This window comes from Leptinotarsa decemlineata, unplaced genomic scaffold (genome assembly GCF_025532065.1).
Source record: "Leptinotarsa decemlineata unplaced genomic scaffold, Ldec_3_MD MMD2_tig00004307_RagTag_RagTag, whole genome shotgun sequence".
NCBI classification, from domain to species: domain Eukaryota; kingdom Metazoa; phylum Arthropoda; class Insecta; order Coleoptera; family Chrysomelidae; genus Leptinotarsa; species Leptinotarsa decemlineata.
Window position 1 is genome coordinate 10,940,615 of NW_027412606.1, and position 8,274 is coordinate 10,948,888.

Sequence of the window (8,274 nt, forward strand, 5' to 3'; positions counted from 1 at the left end):
TCTAGTAAATTCAATTTTACATTTAATGTTGTGAGTTTTATGAAAGTTCTGTTCTTTGTTAAAATATTTCTTGAAAGGAAAATCCTCTTTCAACATCTGTGCTACCCATAAAAAGTTTTTTTACCTTTCTCCTCCAAACGTAATGCATGGCAATCATACTGAACTTGTGTGCCCCTCTGTCAAAAAATGGTTCACAAATGATAAATTGATCTTCTCATTCCAGAACTATTGCTCGCTCACCAAACAGATTTGAATAATTTCCAATTATTGAATTTGTAGTATAATTATGAAATTAGTAATTAAGGTAGGTCTTAATTATGGTACAGGTAGTTTTGTATTTATTTTATGTAGAGTTTAAGGAGTTGTTCCTAAAATGATGCAAATTTATTGTGAAATAAATTGGAGGTAGAAATTTGCCAATTAGTAATAGTCATTAAAATTCAAATTATTATTTTATATACAAGCAGGATGTTCGTTAGTTAGTACTGGATACTTCTGAAGAAGCTATTTCACTTTTTTACAACTAATTCATCCAAATATTTCGATTCCAGTAATTTTAATACTATATGTATTTACATCTTCTTAAATTTCAAATATGTTGAAAATTTTCTAAGCAATGAAGTCTCTAAAATTCAGAATTGGGAGATTCAACTGGTTCTCTAGTGAATGTTTTGAATGAGGTCGTCTTCAATGTGATCTTCTAATATGTAAAAAACTTGTGTAACTGTGTTTGTGGTCGCACTTCTCCGAAACGGCTCGATCAAATTTTATGAAACTTCTTGTGTATATTCGGTAGGTATGAGAATAGTTTGAAGGTGGTTGACAATGTTTCATAGTGCATTTCATTAGTTCATACTTCCGTTGTCTAATATAAATTGATTTGAAATCCCTGAAAGAATCTGTAAAAAATTAAAAAAGTTAGCTGAAAAATAATAATTATATCAAACAAAAAAAAACTGAAATTACAATGACATAAAATACAAGCAATAACCAAAAAAATTTAAAAAAAATTGAACTATTAACACGAGATGAAAATTAAAAAATATTAACAAAAAATGAAAAATAAAAATCAAAAGATTCCAAACCAAGTTACGTTACGACGTTTCGATTGTTAGTATCCACAATCGTCTTCGGGTGATAACTGGACTTATTCCTCAGAGATCTGACTATTTATAGGTCATTCAAGTGCTTTCACCTATCCCCTCTTCCCTCTCTGCGCTTCATCGATTTTAGCGGAAACTGACCGTTTGGCGGGAGTTGGTCGTGTTCCACTTAATTAGAGGTTTCCATATGTTGCATATCTCTATGCTCGCTTCACTAAATGCGTTGTTGAACAACATATGCAACTTCTTTGGATTGTATCCTAAACCAGTGTTCCTCCTTGTGGATGATTTCAGCTTGAGCCCACTTGATGTTATGTTGATGAGTCCAAACATGCTCTGCTATTACGGATTTGCTGGTTTCTCCTCGCTGTGTTTCTTGTGCTCGGCAATGCGAACTTTCAATGGCCTCTTAGTTTCACCGATGCACTCGCAGGGTATCTGGTAAATGTAATTCTTGGAATCGCAGTCAGCGTTTGGTGGCCTGGTTTTTGTAAGGCTGCTACGGATAGTGTTCCCAGATCTGAAACAGGTTCTGATGTTACACTTGGACCCAATCCTTCTTATCTTTTCCGACAATTCTCTGACGTAGGAAAGTACAAGTACTGGTTGTGGCGGCTTCCCTTCCTTGTGGAGCTCTAACTGTCTTATAACTAAAGCCTATTCCACCATCACTTTGGAGTAACCATTCCGTTGAAGGTCATTTTTGATGATGCCCAGTTCCTCTTCAAAACCTTCCTTTGTATTACAGAGCCCGAAAGCACGGTTTAGTAGAGTCTTGATCAATCCTCTCTTAGTCGATTGATGGTGGATGGATTCCTAGTTCAGATACTGTACTGTGTGAGTGGGTTTTCGATATGTCGGTTCTCTTTACCAATATGCCTAAGAATAGCAATTCGTTGTGGACTTTCTTCTCCATTATGACATTGATGGAAGGACTCACGTTGTTGATGTGCTTCAGGAAGGTGTCTAGTTCTGCATTCCCGTGTTAGGAATCACACGTTGAAAGGTAATACCTCGTTAATCCTTAGCTCGCACAAGTTTCGACTTCTGAGGGTTATCGTTCGTAGGGGGTGCGATAGCTGGTTAACGGAAAAACAGATTTTGAACAAACAGACAGATAAGAATAAGTTGTGAAGTATATCTTATATCGCTAGATGTTTAGAGTTAGGTTAGGTCGAAAGTGAATTGGTCTATTCAACCTTCCATCGCAGGATGAGTCCCAATTTAGAGTATATTTTATGAATTGGTTTTTATTGGGCATCAATTTTGATACTCTATAGAAATAATTCATATGGCAGAATGACGTTTGCTGAGTCAGCTAGTAAAACATTAACAACAATCAATTATTGAAGGAAAGTCATTTTTTGAGTAGGAAAATCCGTTTTTATTGGTTTTCGTTGGGTATTTTCCACATTACAATTTTAATATTTTTTAGATTGTGGGTACCTCCCACATATCCTACAAAGGTCGATAAAAAATAATAGTTTTTATTGTGATAACAAATTTACAAATATTTATATTGGTTAGTTTTAGGGGGTACATGAAAATTAAGATATAATTTTGTTTTAAAAAAGCAATTTACTTCAAATTCATCGAATCAACTGATCAATTTGTTATTGAGTCAAAGCATCTTTGTCGTCTGGATCTGGTTTGTCGGATATTCATTTTTGTTGGTGTAAAAATTATTTCACTATAAATGAATATACTGCAGTCTAACCAATTTATAAAGAATGTTTGTTTCTTGAGTCGAAGCATCTTTTTCATCAAGTTCTGGTTTGTCTGAAATTTATTTTATATATATATATATATATATATATATATATATATATATATCATTATTTTATTATGAATGAATAAACGCACCAATCTAACTATCCCTGGATTTTTCAGAAACAATCACATTCATTTCTAAAGCGAAGTTTTGGACTACCTCTTGTTAGAATGACTCCATTCATTCTCTATACTCGCGAACAAAATAAAAATTCTATTAATTTGACATCTTTATAACTGTACCCTGCCCCAACTCACAGTGACTCAGCGAGTTGAAGTGTTAACATGTTGGGAGAAGATCACTGAAGTTTCTGGAGCTGATAATGTCGTCAGTAACATGTTTAATATATTTACTGGCCATCAAGAATTGTGAAATACAGTGAATTCACACACGCACAAGCACAAGCCCACACCGGATATTTTTTTGTGGGATTTGGTGAAATTCCATCGGAAAACTACTTCTTTGAATAATACCAAAACAAATGCTGAAGTGGTAGCATATAGAAGCATCAATCCTCTGTGAGGAACGTTGCAAAAATATTAATCAATTGTAATTCAATATTCATCATGGTATTAGTCAGGCAAGTAGTTGTTATTGAGTATTTGCCAAAATATACTATGTAGCATAGCTGGGAATTATTGATATTATGAAATGTATCCAATATTGATTTTTTTTTCAATTCTACACAAATATAAAACTTTTTTTCAAAAAATAAAGATGTAATTTTATTGGACAAGAGCGCAAATAATGCAAAATTTCTATTTTCCAAGACCACTCAATAGCACTCAATACCCAATTCATATTACAATATTTTAAAAAGCTAGATATAATTCGACTGATATCACTGGTAATCCGATTGGTGGGGGAACCCCTCATTTGTAGTGAAAGGTTGAAGACTTCTATAAATATTTATGGTGAATCAAGTCATCTAAAAGAATTCGTTCAGGCAAGTCTCAACTCGCTACACTGTAGGTTAATGGACTGACATCTATCAGAAAACAACTACTCCCCTGGCTAATACCACGAAGGGCGTTCGATTGCATCCAACAGTTGTCAGGCAGGATTTTTCACTGAAGTTATTCCTGCATTTGCTGTTGGCGATAGAACTGCCGCAATAGATTTTCAATTATTGGAACACATTTGCAGACTGGTTTCGGGCTGTTTGGCCACTCGTCAGGGCAAGGTAGTGTTTTTCATCAACGTAAAGTCGATGACTTCCGATAATTGAAAATCGAATTCCTTCAGAGTATCATTCTTTGAACTAGGCTGAAGCGGACAACAAACAACGAGGTTTGTCATCGCCCCATCTGCCTGTGAACGAGGTAACCAACCGCATACCCGAAATTTGCTCAATTCCTTGTATAAGGAAGGAAAACTTTTCACATATAGTCAGTGGGTATATTCGAAGGCTGACTATGTGAAAAATTTATGGTGAATGATACTTTCCAGTGAATTATTTTGTCAAGGCCAAGGTCAAGCCAATTAGTGAGCCTATTTGAAGTAAACTAAAACTACTGAAATTAAATGCCAAAGTAATAACAGTCCAATGTAAATTTTCGTTTTTTATTCAATGGTAAATGGCCATCATTCATGGTCAACATTTCAAATGCTCCGTTTTTCTTCATCAGAGCAGACGTCCCTTAAGCTGATTTGATAGCCAACAATATATTTATATTCAAAAACAGATGTTTTACATGCGATTTACATGAAAGGGAAAATATGTAGTCCTATTTTTTTCAAACTATGTATAATTGCATATTTCTAAATTGTATTATTTTTTCTGATTATTTATCATTTCTTCTATAATGTTCAATAATTTTTGAAGTTTCAGGTTTAATAAATCTAATAAAATGTTTCAATCAGTTACAAAATACTCACCGATAACATAATGTGAAACCTTTCAAATTCTTTTTGATATTTCAATTCAGGTAAGAAAATAGTTTCAAACTGTAGTATTGGATAATAATAATTCACTCGACAACTGCTTCTATCCATTTCCATCTTCGGAACTTGTTTTCATTCTGCAAAATATACATCAATAAAATATTTTTTCATATATACATTTTATATTTTTGTAGATAGTACTTTCAGAACAAAACTTGTGAACAAAATATTAAAAATTACGGTCATAGTATATCGGTATGGTTTCTGCAAGATGTCAATACTTGACCTCCTTCTTACTCATAAAATATGTAACCAATGAATGAATAAATCAATAAAAACTAAAAGTCTGATTCATAAAAGTTTGAGTATCAAAATTGGGATATATAGTATGTTGGGTAAAATAAATGAGGTAGTAAAAATCGGTTCGAAGATCACATCACTGGTCATACTTAATTTTGTAGAAATTGAGGAATATTGTTCAAAATTGTTGGGACTGATACATGATACCAATCTTCTAAATTGTTTTCTAAAATTACATAAATCAAGATAGTGTCAAAGGTAGCATCATTGAGAAATTCTATTAATGAGTATAAATAGTAATTAGCAGTGAAAGTATCCTTGACCATTCACCCAGCTAGATGCCAACCTGAGGAGTCTGTTACATTCAAATTATCTCAGTTCATTATCAATTCTTGTATTATTCATTATTCACTTATTTCGTTTTCAATATTTTATGTAATGGGTACTTCAAGACTTTTCTGCATTTTATGACAATATGACAGACAAAGTTAATGCAGTAGCTAGGATTCAATGATTTCAAACAGGCAGAGACTGGCTAGAATGATGTTATAATATGATCGGCATGTTATTTATAAGGCACCGTCGTCTTGGATTCAATTCAATAACCGCCGTGGTATCAACTCGAGAAGTAGTTATTTTCTGACAGAAATTCTAGATTTTAATGTGAAGTACAGTTGAGAGGGATGTATGTCACACAAAGCCCAAGGTATTGAATTAAGGGTTTGTTTGCCAATCCCATTGCCAACGTATATGGAACTTTTACCCCAGAAACTATAAAAATAAGCATGAAAATATTTTCTAATGTTCCCATGCATATAATGTGTATCTTAGAACTTTGTGAAATGTATATTTCTTTCAATGATTTGATGTAGTTAATGAGGTAATACACTCATGACACAACCGCTATAGTGAATTGAGGTTCGATCCCTTCTCTGGGACTGGATGGGTGACTTGTAAGATACACTCTAAGCAAATGAGTCACGTAAGTTCACTACGTATTGTCTGACACACGCGAGGAATCGCATGCTAAAAGGTAAGACCTCGTTAATCCCTTATACAAATTTATGGAAGACATCAAAGAGTTGCCGTTCTTAAGGGGGCGATCACTGAATACTGGAAAAACCAATTTCAACCCATTCAAAAAATTACATATTGAGCACTAAATCAATATATCACAGTAGAAACTAACCTCACTTCCATTCAAATAAGAAACACCTTGGAAAAATGTTTTTCACGCCTGAAAGGATACCGCAGTGGAATATTTTGTGCGAGATATCAAAGAGATTTCGAACCTATTTCAAGTTTATAAAGACTCATTTAGTGACAATGTTTATATTTGATATTTCAAGGTTTTGTTGCCACCAACTAGCATTTATTATTTTTTATTTATTTGTATGAATCAAGAGGTCTGTTTTGGTTTCCAGATAAGCCTAGGGTTCACAAAAAACACATAAAAAATCTTCACTAGACACTTCACAATCATACGTGAAATACGATAACTTCACTTTTGTTGTTATTGATTACATATAAAATCTGTCTAGAACCACGTAGACGTGGAAGGAAACTTCGCCGTGCCTAATTATTTACTAGTACGCAATAGTACGCATAGACATTTGGACAATATTCTACGCGGTCTGCAATATTGGAACTTTGAAACTCAATACCTTTTTCAGAACAAATGTATCTTTTCCATGTAAATATATATTTTTGTCAGTCAGAACCATAGGTATTATAATGTATATACTTATTTCAAATTTCCGAATTGCAAATGTTTTATACAATGCGCATGCTCATAATCAGTCCTCTTTCGGATACAACATTGTCAGATGTATAGAAATTTTATATTTATGGATGAAATTATCAAAATATCAATAGATAAGTATTACAGATCGGCAACAGTGCCGATTATTTCTTTTGATATTTTATTTCGTGCGTTGAATTTGTATGAAATAAAATCGAAAACAATGATATTGAGAATTTTTATCTGTTTTCTATGTGTTCTAGTTTCGAAAACGGCTTAACCGATTTGGTAGCGGTTTCCACTATTATATTGTAGGTACCTACTTAATAAGATTCATTCAAGCGGGTCATAAATAAAAAATTTATGTCAATTCAAAGAATTGAGTAAAACATTTGTTGACACTTAATTGTATAAAAATATTATTCACGTGATTTGACTCAAACTTTCAACAACTATATTTCTAGTTAAAGATTCATCTATGAATCAAATAACTTACATTCTGCTGTTAGTTTGAGAAAACTCGAAAACTGAATTCCATGTGAAAATGCAATAGCTAATTTTAATACATTTGGTACATAATGACAAAATGCTCCAAAACGGGAATTATTGGATGAAATTGAATGATGTTACTATAAAAAAAATGGATTTTCTATGAAAATTTTTGTTTAAGTAAAATTGCCATGAATGGTTCTCCTTCTGAAAGGTATGATTTCTTCAGTACCTAATTGCTACAAGATTTATACTCGTAAGCTGAAACTCTCTAAATTAGAAATTTCGTTAGATACCAGACCCAAATTATTATTTGATGCCATCCAACAAACAAAGTAACCCAAACAATGATAGATGAGTGATCAAAGCCTGATCATCACTCACATTTACAGATTTAACTGCAATCGGCTGGCGGAATTCATTCAGGTATATCGCTACAGCCGCATATTATTAAATAAAAATTCGGTCGTTCCTTAGTGTGACTCAGTACAAGTAGCCATGTCTGGCAGATCACGTGCATGATCATGTTTTGGAGCACTCTTTTGCTTAGATGGACATTAGAGTATAATTGCTTCGAATGCATCAGTTGAATGTTCAAGATTGTATCAAATAAAATGATTATTATAGATGATAGTGTAAGAAGTTACCGAAAAGCTGCTGAAGAATTCAATAGGATAAATCCTGATAGTAGAGCTATTTCACTTATATATCTGTAGTAAATAAGCTTTACAGGAAAATTGGTTCTGTGAATTACAAGAAAATGGGGACAAATAGGAAAATTGATAATACAACACAACAATCCATCTTTCGTTTGAAAGTGGTTGACAATGTTTCGTGGTGTATTTCATCAGTTCGGACTTCCATTGTCTAATAACTCTAATATAATATAAATTGATTTGAAATTCCTGAAAAAATATTACAAAACCTTAACCGAAAATAATAGTTTTATTTGAACAAAAAACTGAACTTACAAAGAAAATAACATA

General features: G+C 32.9%; 1 protein-coding gene across 1 annotated transcript in view; it reads right to left on the reverse strand.

Moving 5' to 3' along the window:
• LOC111515046 (uncharacterized) overlaps nt 1-6,602 on the reverse strand; it is a 166,674-nt gene extending 160,072 nt beyond the window's left edge. Inside the window, exons 1-2 of the mRNA XM_074178963.1 lie at nt 6,248-6,602; nt 4,753-4,895 (exon numbers count right to left, since the gene is read on the reverse strand). The gene's annotated coding sequence lies outside the window, so the exon portion shown is untranslated. The remainder of the gene's footprint in view (nt 1-4,752; nt 4,896-6,247) is intronic.
• Nucleotides 6,603-8,274: the final 1,672 nt, after the last annotated feature.